Genomic DNA, 16,824 nt, shown 5'->3' with positions numbered 1-16,824 from the left:
AGTTTGGTTGAGAGCACAACCAACGTGACAGTTACATTCCTGAAACATGGCAGAAATGTAACTGTTTTTTTAAAGAAATGTTAAGCTATGGGTTTACTTACGCTTTAAATAGACCTTGACCCAAGATAGCCATCGAGGTCACGTTACATAGTTACATAGTTAGTGAGGTTGAAAAAAGACATCATTCCATCCAGTTCAACCTATGATGTGTGTGTGTTTGCTTTTAACCGTACATTGTGTACCCCTGTATGTTGTGGTGGCGCCAGTGGCCAATCAGACATCTATCTCTCTGGTGACCACAGAAAGTCATAGAGAAGTTCCTCACAAATTCCTTCCCCTACTGCATTGCCACTTTGGTTGAGCGCCACCTACAGTGGGAAGCACAGACTGCCCCTGCCTACACATTGGGGTTGATTTACTAAAGGCAAATCCACTGTGCACTGGAAGTGCACCTGGAAGTGCAGACATTGTAGATCTGAGGGGAAGATCTGAAATGAGGGGAAGCTCTGCTGATTTCTATCATCCAATCAAATGCAAGGAACAATCCTGTTTTTTATTTTCCTTGCATGTCCCCCTCAGACCTACATTGACTGCACTTCCAAGTGCACTTCTAGCGCACAGTGGATTTGCCTTTAGTAAATAAAACCAAAGATCTCACCCTGCTCTGCTCAGTTGCTCTGTTTTGGGCACTGTGCTGAACATCAGAGACACTAGACAGTCTAAAGATTTACTGCTGCTCAGGGCCTCTGGGCTACAGCAAAATGGCAGCAAGAAACAGAGACAATGCTGGAGACACTTTACAGCACGCTCTAATTTTGGAAGAAATATTAATAATATGGAACGCATGTTAATTGCTAAAGAGCATTATTTTTTATCAAGTTGATATGGGTAAAGTTTTGTTTTAAAAGTGTCAGTAATTTTTTTATTATGTGTTTGAAAAGTAGGAAGCTGCCAAAAGATTATCAGTTTCTGGCAATTGAGTGTGTAGAAATATTTCCTCTATTACAGCTTGTCTGGGAATAACATGATACACGTATGAATGAAATGTTCGCCTGGAATCATTGCTTTTCTCTCCTATGACAAACACACAGCGCCATCCACAACATGGCCGCCTTTTAGCTCTCCCTAAGCGCTACGCCAACCAAGCAGATGCGCAGCTATACTTCCGGCCTTTTAGATCCGCCTTTTCCGGCCAGAAGCCGCTTGGCAACCAATAGGGGAGCGGATAACTTTTCAAACTGTCCTGTTAGGAAGCCGCTTGTTGAGAGGTTCCCGGCTGAGGTGAATGGTGGCGGTTTGAAGTTTGAGTAAAGGGAGAGATATAAGCGGCACGGTGAGTGAGGTGCGGGGTGGAGGAGGACGGGGCGGCGCTGCGGGTGGAGGGGTTATTGTATGTTATAGGAGCCCTCCCCGGTGACTTGGCTTTGCACAATGGCTGTCTACGGGCACATTGTACGTTCCCATTCACATGGCTATGATGGGAGCAGAGAGGTGACCCTTCTAGTCCGAGGCCTCTATGGTCACATGACTGGAGATAAAGCTTAGGTGTGATCTGTCTGTGTTCTATGATGATGGCAGAGAAAGGAGACCTCCTCATTGGTCTGTCCATCCATCCATGTGTATCCGGCTCACCACACTCACATATTCATAACAATGGACTATTACTCCATGCTAAAGTGTCAGCGTAGTGACTGTTCTATCAGAATAGTGCTACCTATCAGATTCTGCAACTGAAAGTGAAGTTCGGATGAGAACCTCTTACTGCGCATGTGCCATGCGCTCCAGCGTGTGCGCTATGGGTTCCAGCGTGTGTGCTATGCTCTCCAGCGTGGGCGCTATGGGTTCCAGCGTGAGCGTATGGGCTCCAGGGTGTGCGCTATGGGTTCCAGCGTGTGTGCTATGCTCTCCAGCGTGGGCGCTATGGGCTCCAGCGTGGGCGCTATGGGCTCCAGCGTGGGCGCTATGGGCTCCAGGGTGGGCGCTATGGGCTCCAGGGTGGGCGCTATGGGCTCCAGGGTGGGCGCTATGGGCTCCAGGGTGGGCGCTATGGGCTCCAGGGTGGGCGCTATGGGCTCAACAGGTTTCCAATTGTGACAGAACGGGAAGCAGCAGCTGACCTATACCCACGCAAGTCTTAAATTTTACATTTATTTTAGCAGTAAACTCCTCTTATATACTCAAATAGACTATTTTACTGCGACCGAGTGATATAGTCTATTATGCTATATAATCAGTTTGTTGCTGAGCAGTCCGGGGTGTACCAAGATGGCCGCCGCCACCTTCTACCTGCAGGTTTATTGCTATATTTGCTATATTGCAATAATAGAAATGCAATACTGTTGTTCAGTATATAAAGTGAGTTTACTGCTAACATGTAAAATTCAAGACTTGCGTGGGTGTAAGAAGATGTCTGCCGCTGCTTCGTGTTCTGTCACATTAGGAAACCTATTGGAACGCATAGCGGCCATGTTGGAACGCATGTGCACTAAGTTGTTCTTATCCGAACGTCCCTTCCGGTTGCTGATTCTGATAGAACTGCCAAAAACTCCAACTTGTCGAGAACTTCAACGACGTCCCTTCTGGTAAGTGTACAGCAGGAATAACTGGAGATTTCGACCACTTGGTGTTTCCACAGAACACCGGCAGCCTTTGCACTCCGGTACACGCTGTAAGGGGAGATTGTTTGTCTGCCCGAAAGTAACCAACAACATGGCCGCCTGTGAGGCAGTGACAATTAGTGGGCGGACTAACAATCTCCCCTTACAGCGTGTACTGGAGTGTAATGGCTGCCGGTGTTCTGTGAAAACGCTAAGTGGTCTAAATCTTCAATTATTCCTGCTGTACACTCACCGGAAGTAACTTCGTTGGAGTTTTTCGGCAGACCCTTGATGTTCTGCCGAAAAACTTCCCGAGAACTCCAAGGACGTTCCTTCCGGTGAGTGTAGAGTAGGAGTAACTGGAGATTTCTACCACTTGGTGTTTTCACAGAACATTGGCAGCCTTTACACTCTGGTACACGCCATAAGTGGAGATTGTTAGTCCGCCCGCTAATTGTCGCCGCCTTGGAGGCGGCCATGTTTTTGGTTACTAGTGGGCAGAATAACAATGTCCGCTCATTATACAGGTGTATTCACTGTCACCTGTTTTGTGAAAACACCGAAATGTCAATCTCCAATTATTCATGATGTACAGTCACCGGAAGTGACATGATTGGAGTTTTCAGCAGAACACTGGTTCACACCATGAATCGCATAGGAATGCACTGTATTTCTGTGCGATTCACACGTGGTACAGTGACATTTCAGCCCATTTATAATTTCTGGATCACACTAGAATGCAATGTGCGATCCCTGCATGTTTCCTGCACAACATTTCTGATCTGCAGCGGGTGTCAGTGCAACATTAATGACGCCCCAAACACGGGTCGCAAATGCAGTGCTTTTGCCATGCATCAGATTGCATGATATAAAATGAAGATGCAATTAGGTTGCAGTCCGCTTCTACAAATGGGGCACACTATTTGGTGAGCTGTGGATGGGCCCAAATTGCACTATGCTGAATCGCAGAGTGAAATGCATAGAGATGTGGTGCGATTCATAGTTTGATCCAGGGTTGAATGGATTGAAAAGCACCCCAGAGTGGGCCAAAAGTAGTGCACTGCAAATGGATCGCATGGTACTACAATCATAACATTTACCCCACGCAATCTGGTGCAGGCAAGTTTGTCACATCTTTAAAGTGGTTGTGATGGTGTGTGACCATGCTGGCCAATAGAATCACACCGATCTGTCCCGTAAGCACTACAGAGATGAGAGCAAGGATTTCAGATCACTGGACCGGCTACGTGGCACTGACAGCTCGGAATCCCCGGGGTTAGGGAAGTCATATGGTGTTTACTTTTTCTTTTTATCTGTAAGGCTGCGTTCCGGCAACAGGAACAGAAATGTTGTGCTTGCAGTACCATTACTTGTTAATGGCACCATAAATGCAGCCAGAAAATGCGTGTTTTGTCATGTGGCAAACGTGGTAAAAACACGCTGAGATCTGCCCCTAAAAAAAGTTGCAGAAGTTTCTTTGGTGTGCATTGAAGAAGAAAATGGTCACACACCTCCACGGAATCCAATGAAGAAAAGTTCCTTTGTTCACATAAGTGGTACAGCAGGGTAGGACAGTAGGCGCGTTTCACAGAACTGCTACATGCTTGTTCACTGCCAGATGAATGGGCTGTTCTATGCGGTCTCATTAAAAATGACCAAAAAAAATGTATTTGCAAAATGTGAAGTGTGAAAAGGGCCTAAAGGTGAACTGACAAATTTAAAGGCATAGTCCATCTTTAGGAAAAAAGTTAATAAATGCACAATGCTAAAGTGCAGTTACTAAATGTTTGCATTCATGCCTTTAGAGCAGTGGACCTCAGGGCCCACTAACAGGCCAGATTTTAAGTATTACCTTGGGGAGAGTCAGACTAGAATACTGCAATCACTGAGCAGCAAATGATATCACCTGGGATGTATTTCAGTTATCTTTCAAATCTGGCCTGTTAGTGGGCCCTGTAGGCCAGGGTTGAGGACCACTGCTTTAGAGCATTACATTGGTGATCAGTGTGTTATGGGTGCTGTGCCCAGGCTCCTGCATTGCTTACCTACAGCCCTGTATGGATCTTTTGTTATGGGTCATACATCTGTGGCTGGGACATTGCCCACCCTGCAGCTGCAGATCTACAAAGGCAAGGAAAGCTCTGGCTGCAGATGATTGGCCCATACAGGTGAGAACATCCTTACAGATTCAGGTCCTGTTCCAAACATGCCCAAGTTTATTACTGGCTGAGCAGGGATGAGCTCAGGTGTGTTCAGACAAGTCCAAACCCACCTGAGATATCCTACCAGGAAGCTGTTACTGGGAACAGCCAATCATAAGTGGCCTAGGAATTCCCTGCCCTACATTTGCAATTATACAAAAGGCGTGTATATGTGCGGCTGTGGGGTGGGAAATGCCTAGGCCACTTATGATTGGCTTTCTGCAGTGACCGCTTCCTGGTGGTGTAGCTCATTTGCATCTGAGACTGAAAACACATCTTGCCATTCATTGTTTGTTGGCACCCCAAACGTGGCAAGCAGATGCAGTATTATTGATGTACTAAGCTCAATGCCCAAATAAGATACTTTGGGGTGCAAAATAGCACCCCAATGTACCTTTTGAAGTTTGATTGTTAGCCTTGAGAGCCACAACAGAGGCAGCCATTCCATAGCACAAACAGGCAGCCTCTTAGTGATTCTGCTGCTGGCGATTTCAGCTCCTCCTTACATCAGCCCTGATGCTGCTGAGCTCCTCCGTCTGCTTTCAGCCACTTCCGGTCCACATGCTCTCTCTCTCTCTCTCCAGTATGCTCAGGGCCAGCTTACCATTCAATCATTTTTTTTTTTTTGTTGAAGTGTATGTATATAGCTAAATCTTATTCTAGTTTTGTATTGAGTGTGAAAGTTTAAAATTCCTGTCAGTTTATCTTATACTTAGTGTATTTTCTCACTTCAGTTTCAACAAGAGAGGAAATCTATAGACAGATGCCATTGGAGCACTGGTCCCCATTTGAAGATTTGTCTTCCCGTCTTGTGGTGACAACGCATTAATTTGGGCCCCATTCACACCTGAGCGTAGAGTGAACATGCGTTCCTGCTTGCAGGCTTTTTATGCATGCTTTTCACACGTTAACGTGCATCACTCCTAGGGCAGCCTATTCACTTGAATGGCCCAAAGTAGCCCCAGAACTGTTTGTCACTGAGTGTTTTCAGTTCGCGTTTATAGCATCTGCTACTCGCGCGTAGGGTGCTATTACTGGCACTGCAAGCACTATATGCGCTTGAAGTGTGTTTCTGAAATGCGCAGTAAAATGCACGTTTTTGTATATTTTGTAGCGCGTTTAGGAAACATACAGGTGTGAATGCAGTCTTAAGAGCTTTGCCTCATTTTTGTCTTGGTGGCAATGGTCAGACAAATGAGGAGTGGATCTCATGTGCAGAGGGACATGGCGGTAAAAACTTGGCAAAAGGTATTCAACTTGAGCTGTAAGCAGTTTTACAGCAGAGAGTAAGGAGGAACTGTAAAATTCAACCTAAGGGCCCATTCACACTGGTGCGCTTAAAAATGCGGTATGTGATTTTCATAAACAAATGTGTTTTTAACGTGCTAAATTTATTGCAACACGTGTTTTTAGATGTGTTTTTACTTCCTTGGTCACCTGAGAAAAAAATGACGTGATTAAACTTACGGATATCGGTCAGACCTCCTCCTCCCTGTCACTCTCTGACAGTCTGTCAGTGGTGCGGCGGGCAGCAGAGAGATGACATCTCTTACTGCCCACCTCGCATCACTGATGTTCTGACCCTCCCTGTAGCAGGGCCGTGAAGGCTGCACTTGACAGAGCTGCTGCTGCGGGCAAGCAGAAAGATAGTTACGTAATCTCTCACCTCCCGCCCGTGTGTAGAAGTTTTCCCGCCTCTGATGCCACTGGGGAAAGGCAGCCAGAAGTAGTGTAAGTAGTGACCAGCTGTGTGTATGGGTGGCGGTTGACCAGCTGTGTGTATGGGTGGCGGTTGACCAGCTGTGTGTATGGGTGGCGGTTGACCAGCTGCGTGTATGGGACAGAATATCCGCATCTGTTATCAGCTATTAGCCGGAAGGGCAGCCGAAACTCGGTATTGGTCGACCCCCTAGTTTTTTGTGCGTCTTTGAAACAGGGTGCCAAAGGTTTAGCATGCAGGGCTTTTTAAGGATCCTTTCACACCAGCTGTTGCGTGTCAAGCACATGGCTCACTGTGAAAAAAGGTGCAGGAGCTACTTAAGTGCATGTAGGGCAGCCCATTCAAGTAAATGGGGTGCCTTATACTGTCAGAGGAAAGACACAAAGTATAAGTGGGAACGGGCCTAATAAAGTGTGATTATTTTTACTGTATTTTATTTTATGGATAGAACAGGCAAGGATTACAATCCCTGTCAGCTTTTTTTCCTGTTGTGGAAATTTAAGGCCCGTACACACGATAAGAAAATCTGTAGGGAAAATTCGTCCGACGACCGATCTGCCGATTTTCGGATTGTTAGTATGGTGTTTTCGACAGCCGACTCCGACTTTTCGGCTGACAAAATCCTGATGTGCAGGCTATAAAACGTTTGTCCGTAATACAACGTCCGATTTTCGTCTCATTAGTACAGATTTAGATGGAAAAAAATCTTAAGAGCAAGACTAGGCATGCTCAGAGTAGAAAGAACACATAGAAAGCAATCCAACACATGACATCACTTCTGAAGTAGAATTCTGTCATACGGGAAAATTCGTATGAAAATAACCTCTTCACTTTCCACATCAGACTAGCATGCCACAAAAAACGGACGACCGATCGTTCGATAATCTGATCCTGTGTACGGGGCTTTACTTGTCAGTTTCCCCCTTGGAAGATCTCTTGTTTAGTTGGAAACTGTCTGAGAGGATTTTCCCCCACTTTGGAAAGCTCTCCTTCTCTATGGGGAGATCATTTCTCTTTACCTTTTGCCTGGATAAATGACATGTAGTGAAGGGTAATCGTCCAAAAAGGGCACAAATGGCAAAAAGAAAATCTAGTCAGACTTTAGCCTTTCCTTGCTTTGGATATGCTTTAAAATTGACCTTCAGTGCAAACAGTCAACTTTTTTTGCAAACCACATCCTTTGCCCTCCCTAAAAAAGGCCAGTTATGAACAGAGTGCCCTGAAAAAAATGACTTGCCTCGTCTCTGCCCTTCAGTTCTGGGAGGCTCGGGTGATGTCACAATGCCACAATCTGCAGAGGTAGGAGCTCAAAATTCAGCAAGAATACACTGCTGCCCATTGCAAGAATGTGTTCTCATGGGATTTTGAGTGTTCCGATATCACAGGGAAGTGGCAGAGAGATTTGGTGCCATATACAGTGGGTACGGAAAGTATTCAGACCCCCTTAAATTTTTCACTCTTTGTTATATTGCAGCCATTTGCTAAAATCATTTAAGTTCATTCTTCTTCCTCATGAATGTACACACAGCACCCCATACTGACAGAAAAACACAGAATTGTTGCAGATTTATTAAAAAAGAAAAACTGAAATATCACATGGTCCTAAGTATTCAGACCCTTTGCTCAGTATTTAGTAGAAGCCCCCTTTGTATCTAATACAGCCAGGAGTCTTTTTGGGAAAGATGCAACAAGTCTTTCACACCTGGATTTGGGGATCCTCTGCCATTCCTCCTTGCAGATCCCCTCCAGTTCTGTCAGGTTGGATGGTAAATGTTGGTGGACAGCCATTTTTAGGTCTCTCCAGAGATACTCAATTGGGTTTAAGTCAGGGCTCTGGCTGGGCCATTCAAGAACAGTCACGGAGTTGTTGTGAAGCCACTCCTTTGTTATTTTAGCTGTGTGCTTAGGGTCATTGTCTTGTTGGAAGGTAAACCTTCGGCCCAGTCTGAGGTCCAGAGCACTCTGGAGAAGGTTTTTGTCCAGGATATCCCTGTACTTGGCCGCATTCATCTTTCCCTTGATTGCAACCAGTCGTCCTGTCCCTGCAGCTGAAAAACACCCCCACAGCATGATGCTGCCACCACCATGCTTCACTGTTGGGACTATATTGGACAGGTGATGAGCAGTGCCTGGTTTTCTCCACACATACCGCTTAGAATTGAGGCCAAAAAGTTCTATTTTGGTCTCATCAGACCAGAGAATCTTATTTCTCACCATCTTGGAGTCCTTCAGGTGTTTTTTAGCAAACTCCATGCGGGCTTTCATGTGTCTTACACTGAGGAGAGGCTTCCGTCGGGCCACTCTGCCATAAAGCCCCGACTGGTGGAGGGCTGCAGTGATGGTTGACTTTCTACAACTTTCTCCCATCTCCTGACTGCATCTCTGGAGCTCAGCCACAGTGATCTTTGGGTTCTGCTTTACCTCTCTCACCAAGGCTCTTCTCCCCCGATAGCTCAGTTTGGCCGGACGGTCAGCTCTAGGAAGGGTTCTGGTCGTCCCAAACGTCTTCCATTTGAGGATTATGGAGGCCACTGTGCTCTTAGGAACCTTAAGTGCAGCAGAAATCTTTTTGTAACCTTGGCCAGATCTGTGCCTTGCCACAATTCTGTCTCTGAGCTCTTCAGGCAGTTCCTTTGACCTCATGATTCTCATTTGCTTTGACATGCATTGTGATCTGGAAGGTCTTATATAGACAGGTGTGTGGCTTTCCTAATCAAGTCCAATCTGTATAATCAAACACAGCTGGACTCAAATGAAGGTGTAGAACGATCTCAAGGATGATCAGAAGAAATGGAAAGCACCTGAGTTAAATATATGAGTGTCACAGCAAAGGGTCTGAATACTTAGGACCATGTGATATTTCAGTTTTTCTTTTTTAATAAATCTGCAACAATGTCAACAATTCTGTGTTTTTCTGTCAGTATGGGGTGCTATGTGTACATTCATGAGGAAGAAGAATGAACCTAAATGATTTTAGCAAATGGCTGCAATATAACAAAGAGTGAAAAATTTAAGGGGGTCTGAATACTTTCCGTACCCACTGTACATCCTGGAAGGGTTACAGGTGGGTGGGTTTTTTTTTTTTTGGGAGTGACCTGTTGATTTACAAATGTCTTTTTAAAGCCTATTGTATTCGGCAGGGCTTGCAAAAAAAAAAAAAACCTTCAATTTAGTTTGCAAAGTAGACTTTCATATATATTTTTTTTGTGGGCGGTGAAATATGTTCACTCCATACAAAATAATAAAGTCGATCCTTTTGTGGTGAGGTAGTTTGTCAGTAACTGGTGCTGTTCATCTCTATAGGAGCTTTTTGTTCCACCAATAATCTATAAATAGTGGAATTTGGTGTCCAGCCTGCTGCCCGCTGACAAGATGCACCTGTGTATTTATGGTAACTGCCCAAAGCCTTTGATATAATGAGGCTGGGCTGCTGTACAGTACAATTACCAGCAGATCTCTGGAACAGAGCAGGGTTAATTGAGATGGGCCTGTTTATGCAGGCTGTTTTGTAGAAGAGAATCTGTGAAATTAAATTTGCTTGAAGCCACTGGCATATTTTTATTTAAACGTCTGTAGTATATAATTACTTTATTGATCTGAGAGGAAATGAGCTGCGTTAGTGGGCCTTTTTTTATTTCATTAGTGCCTTCATAGAGGCCTGAGCTTATTAAAGACATATGTCTTGTTTAAACCAATCTTAGTTTCTCGTAATTTAGGAGGTTAAAATACTTAGTAATTAGTGACAGATCTTGTTACAGGGAAGACATTCCTTGCTCATTTATTAATATAGTTGCCACCAGAACAGGCCTCATTATGAAGATTCACTATGATAGCTTACATCTTTCAGAAAAGGCAATCTGCCGATCCTGGAGCTGATTATTTGCCGGTCTTAGGCCTCATTCACACTGGCACTCCTGCGTTTAGCTTTTCTAAATGCTGCCGAAGTGATTGGTGACGTGTAAACAACGCTTTGTCTCCGATTAATTTTTCCATTCTTTAGATGTTATTGCTTTAAGGTGTCCTTTATGAAACTGAGATGAGCAGTGATCCTGCTGATCACAGCTCATTTCCGATCATTTTCAGTTTATGAAACAGAAATGATCAGTGGAGAACATGTTCTTTGCTGATCATCTCTTCACACGGGAATCTGTCATTGCCTGACACAGAAACAGCCAGGTGATGAAGCTGCGATCCCCGCACTTCACTGGTGATCTGGGCCAGAATTCACACTTGTTGGATTCACCAGCCTGGAGCTTGTGAATCGGGGAGTGAAAACCAAATCGGGGAGAACTGAGGGGGAAGGAGGAAGATTATCGACTTCCTTCTTCCTCGTTCAGACCCCCCAACACAGTAATCATGTCCCCCTGCCATATTTGTATGTGTGTGTGTGTGTGTATGTGTATATATGTATATATATATGTGTGTGTGTGTGTGTGTGTGTGTGTGTGTGTGTGTGTGTGTATATATATATATATATACACACACACACACACACACACACACACACACACACACACACACACACAAAATATATATATATATATATATATATATAAACACACACACACACACAAAATATATATATACACACACACAACATGTATATCTACATGTATGGCTATATATGGATAGAGATATATATATATATATATATATATATATATATATATATATATATATATATATATATATATATATATTTTTTTTACACACACACATATATGTATATATATATATATATATATATATATATGGTGTGTGTGTGTATATATATATATATATATATATATATATATATATATATATATATATATTTATTATACGTGTGTATGCATATATACAGGGCTCAAAATTTCAAGTCATGAGCTACTAGCCAGCCCTTAAGATTTACTCGCCACTTGTTGCCCCACCCAAACCCTACCCTGCTCTGCCCCTAAACACACCCTCGTAAAATATCTCATAAAACTACACTGTTAAATGCTTTAGCATGTCCCCTTTCATTGCAGAGCGCTCACAGCATGTTCCCTTTCATTGCAGAGCGCTCACAGCATGTCCCCTTTCATTGCAGAGCGATCGGTGTGCAGAGAGACCAGCGTGCACTTACCTGCAGCGGGCGGCTTCTCCTCAATCCTGCGCGTCCTCCGTGTCTCCTGAGTCGTCATCCTCCTCGGCCAGTTACAATCGTTCGCCTTTCGGCCAATCAGGAAACACCTGCCTCCTGATTGGCCAGGAGGAGGATCCCTGTGACAATAGCGAATATTCATTCGCTATTGTCACACAATGAGTGGGCTCAGGGCGCAGTGCTATGCTCCCTGAGCCCATCCGTTTCTAAAGAAGAAAGTAATTGCAGGCTGCTGTGAATGGCGGCGGCAGGCACAGCTCGCCATCCTCAAAATTCCACTCGCAAAATGCAAGTAGGCGAGTGGAATTTTTGAGGGATATATATATATATAATTAGAGCTGCACGATTCCGGCCAAAATGAGAATCACAATTTTTTTGCTTGGAATAAAGATCACGATTTTCTGTGTAACATCTTTTACATTATAAAAAAAATTGGGGTAACTTAACGGTTGTTTTATTTTTTTTATTCATTAAAGTGTATTAATTGCATTTGAAAGACTGCTGCGCAAATGCAGTGTGACATAAAAATTTACAACAATCACCATTTTATTCTGCAGGGTCTCTGCTAAAAAAAAAAAATATAAATGTTTGGGGGCTCTAACTACTTTTCTAGGAAAAATAAACTGATTTAACTTGCAAGCAACAAGTGTAGGAAACAGGTTTAGGGCTCTTTCACACGGTCCGCCTCCTTAGGCGGAACCGTGTTGCTCAGCGGGGATCGATCCGTGATCCCCGCTGAGCCGGCGGATGACAGCTCCGTCTCCGCTTGCAGAGCGGAGAGGGAGGTGTCTCAGCACCCGCTGCCCTCTATGGGGGATCGGATGAGAGCGGACCGCTTGTCCGCTCTCATCAGATCCGCTCCGCTCCGATTACTGAACGGCTGGAAAAATAGGGTTTCCATCCGTCCAGATTTCAGCACAGGATCGGATATGGATGGCAGTGGGTGTCAGCGGAGGCGTCTCCGCTGACACCCGCTGCCCCATAGAGCTGCATGGAGGATCCGATCAGATCCGCCAAAAAAACTGACAGGCGGATCTGATCGGACCGCCCGTGTGAAAGAGCCCTTAGTCTTTAAGAGGTTAAACTTCCTTCCGGCAGAGGGAAAGAAAAGATACAATGTAATCATTTGTGTTTACCGTTCAGTGGGAGACTAGGGTCCTTTCACACGGCTGCTCCGTGTGTCCGCAACTCATCCTATTTTTTTGCGGATGATTTGCGGACTTTAATGTAAGTGAATGGCACTGTGGATGTCAGCGGAATACCATCCGCTGACATCCGATTTTCCTCCTTTCAGTTCTGTTCCGTTTTTTGGAATGGAACAGAACCCTATTTTTTCATCCGTGTAAAAAACGGAAAGGAAGCAAAATCGGATGTCAGCGGTGTCATCCTCTGACAACCGCAATGCCATATACTTACATTATGTCCGCATATCATCCACAAACAGATGGGATGATATGCGGGCACACGGAGCGGATGACACAAATGTCGTCCGCTCCGTGGAAAAAAAAAAAGTCCCGCAGCGGACTAAAGCAGCGGAGCGGCCGTGTGAAAGAAGCCTAATGCTGATAGGCTTTTGCGGGAGGCTTTTTTTTTTTTGACAGCTGCTCCCTCACAGCAATGTAAAGAATCGAGCAAGTGTCATGTTAAGATCGTCAGGGGGAGTGAATCGCGATCTCGATTCTGTTACGATTAATCGTGCAGCTCTAATATATATATATATATATATATATATATATATATATATATATATATATATATATAGGGACTATTATTAACATTAGTGGGGATTGGAATCTATCACTGCTTATTAAAGAGCTCCAGTGATTTTTATAGTACGTAATCTCGCTTTGTCTCACGAGATTACAGGCGCTCCCATTCATTTGTATAGAGATCTCGGCCGTTCGCCGAGGAAACAGTTTCTCCTCTGATCACCCTGGGAGAACTGAAGTTCTCCGCTTCATAAAAAGGGTGCCAGAGGAGATAATTTTCCCCGGAGAACTGCAGAGGAGCGAACAGAGAAAAAAATTCACCCTTTCATAAACGTACACCTTAAGCAGGTGGAGGGAAGTTTACATCTTACAAGCTTAATGTGTCTGATTGGATCTTGGATGGACAGAATTTTTTTTGCTAAATGATACTAAAATGACCACACCTAAACGTGGAGAAACAGTATAAATGGTAGCATTAGCCATTACCTGCATTTAGAATGTTCTCTACATGCATACAAGCATAAGTCTTACTGTGCCAGTGTAAATAAGAACTAAGGTGAGGGGTAAAAAGGCCCAGTAAACCATGATTTTATTTCCCCTTAAAGTGGATAATGCGAGCAGGTGCATTTTATTGCAGAAGAGACCTGATATATCTCTTCTGCATAAACGCACTGCCTGCTTACAGTTGTCTTTTGAATGCATACGGAGCTGCCTCATTGCTGGAATGAGGGGAGTATTTCTTGTGAGTTTAGGCAAAGCTTGGTAAATGTGGCAAAGCTAAGTGGTTCTGCATAATCCCCCCCCCCCCCCTTTATAAAAAAAGAAAAATCTACCTCGGCAAAACCCCTTTCAAATAACCCAGTTTTAGCTATCCAAAAACACACAAAGTAATTTAGGAGATGACCTTGTCACATCCAAAAATGCCTATTAGTTGTGCCTCTCTCTGAAAACCGATCCCTTGTGGATCACTTTTCAGAGGACTCGCAGGTGTAAACAAGCCCTAAGGCTAGTTTTGGTAGGAGAGGCTTAAACTATTTTGTACCTGTAGATAAAACAATGTAGTTGGGGAACAAGATTAATTCCAAGCCAACATTTACAATAACCCAGGGCTCAAAATTTCAAGTCCTGGGCTACTCGCCACTAGTTGCCCCACCCTACCCCTAATTCCGCCCTTAAACACACCCTCATAAATTGTCTTGTAAAATTACTGTTAAATGTTTTTGCATTATTGCAGAAGTTATTAAAAATAACAACTTTCTGTGCCCGTTTCTATGTAACCTGACCAGTGCAGAGGAAGAGGAAAGCCGGCCGGATAATCAAAGAGCCTGAATCTCCCCGCTGTAACAGCTTTCATTTGAATTGCCAGGCGCTCGCAGTCACACAGTCCTGCCTCTTGGAATAGCGCCTATGATAGACGTCACACATCCTGGCATTGGACCGGTGTTCTGCCAGAGGAGCCGGTGCTGTGTGAGATAGCGAGGGCCCAGGATTTCAAATTAAAACTGTTACTGTGGGGCGATCCCCGCTCTGTGATGATCCGGCCGGGTTTCCTCTTCCTCTCCTCTCTCTTCCCCTGGGCGATCGCTGGGAGAAAGGCTCCTGAGGCAGCACCACACTCACCCTCAATCATTTTCCACTCGTAAAATGCGAGCAGGCCAGTGGAAAATCGGAGGGCTACAATAAAACCTTTTTGGTAGGCTCACCTTTTTTCTTCAAAGTGATGCGTATGAATCCCCTATTGCTCCATATCTACATTCTCCCTGTGACCCAATCTGCACCCAGACACCATCCTTTCCCAGCCACTCAGTTGAAAACCCTCCTTTCTCTATCGTTCTTCAACAGACGCAGCTGCGTATCTTCTTGGACCATTGGGTTATGCTCCTCCAGTAAGGAATTAGCCAGGCTGACTTGTATCTTAACCACTTCAGCCTCAAGCCCATTTTTGACACTTTTTGGTTACAAGTTAAAATCAGTATTTTTTTGCTAGAAAACTACTTAGAATCCCCAAACATATATATATTTTTTTAGCAAAGACTCTGGAGATTAACATGGCGTCATTGCAATATTTTTTGTCACACGGTATTTGTGCAGCGGTCTTTCAAACGCCATTTTTTTTTTTTTTTTTTGAAAGATTACGAAAAATCACATTTCACTGCATTTAAAAAAAATTTTTTTTTTGTATATTGTGAAAGATGTCACAATAATGTCACAGTAAATAGATACCAAACATGTTACGGTTTAAAATTACGCATACCCGCGGAATGGAGACAAACTACGGTCAATAGAAATCTCCATAGGCGATGCTTTAAACATTTTTAACAGTTTCCAGTTTAGAGTTAGTGTAGCTCTTCTTTTTTTTTTTTTTTTTTTTTTTTTTTTTAAATTATTGCTCACTCTCTGGCGATCGCAGCGATACCTCACGTGTGTGATTTGAACAGCGATTTCATTTGCGGCCCGTCTTCCCGTATACTTTTTTGTGCGTGAGCTCACGGCACAGGTTTTTTAAAGAAAAAAAAAAAATCCCTTTTTTATTGCTGTCACAAGCAATGTAAACATCCCTGACAGTAATATGCAGTGATGGGTACTCTTTATGGAGGGATCGAGGGTCTAAAAGACCCTCGACCCCTCCACTACACTTCCATGTATTCAAAACGCAGAGAACTACGTCATCTGAGACCCAAACGAAGCCGCTTCCGGCTTTGATCAGGACTCCATCCAGCCGGCTTGAGGTCTCGGCTGGTTGCTTGGGTTTCCTGGTGGGACGGGAGACCCGGGACGGAGCCGCGAAAGGCGGCGGGAGGCGGGGCGTCCCCTTCCGCTCGCCGGGGTAACGATCGAGCGGGTCCTGAGCTGCATCGGTCGTTACCGCCGGAAAGCCGACCGCTGTCTCTAAAAAACTGTATTGGGAGGATGCCTCTAGCTAGAGTCATCATCCCGGTACAACCACTTAGTCAGCCGACGTAGGGATAGTTTGCGTTAGGTGGTTAAACAGTCTTCTGGTTAAAATTTCTGAGCCAATCCCACAAGCAGGAAATGATGTATCTGGGGTGTGGTCAGTAGGGATGTAACGATATCAAAATCTCACGGTACGATACAATTTCGATATTGACCTCACGGTACGATATTTATTGCGATATTGTGGAAAAGCTCATGGCATTGTTAAATAGCTCATGATAGTGTTTGTGATGATAATCGCGAAAAAATACCGACATTTATTCTGCTTTTGCCAGTCAACAGGCAATTGTTGTATTTATGGATCCATGACAACGTAAAACACTGATCACATAGTGCTTTTAAAGTGCAAGTTGTAGTCAGGAACATCAATATTCTGTATAGTAATATTTGGTTGCATAACTGATTCTTCTATGCAATGTTCAAGTTAAGAAGCAGCTAGAACAATTGTAAACAAAAGGCAATTCCCTTAAGTGCAAACAAAGATCAAGTTAAGTCAGGTTTAAATGTGCAAGGCAAATAA

The 16,824-nt window shown here is 44.1% G+C and overlaps 1 protein-coding gene across 2 annotated transcripts in view; it reads left to right on the top strand.

Moving 5' to 3' along the window:
• The first annotated feature begins 1,219 nt into the window (after positions 1 to 1,219).
• Positions 1,220 to 16,824, top strand: part of BUB3 (BUB3 mitotic checkpoint protein) — a 29,721-nt gene continuing 14,116 nt past the window's right edge. Inside the window, exon 1 of one of the 2 annotated variants that reach the window (XM_082268487.1) lies at positions 1,220 to 1,333. The gene's annotated coding sequence lies outside the window, so the exon portion shown is untranslated. Of the gene's footprint in view, positions 1,343 to 16,824 lie in introns of both variants that reach the window. The other variant, XM_082268488.1, reaches the window with a different exon arrangement.

This window comes from Pelophylax lessonae (assembly GCF_965119305.1).
Source record: "Pelophylax lessonae genome assembly, chromosome: 9".
NCBI classification, from domain to species: domain Eukaryota; kingdom Metazoa; phylum Chordata; class Amphibia; order Anura; family Ranidae; genus Pelophylax; species Pelophylax lessonae.
Note: the sequence above shows the minus strand (reverse complement) of the source record. Positions and strands in the feature narration are given on the sequence as shown.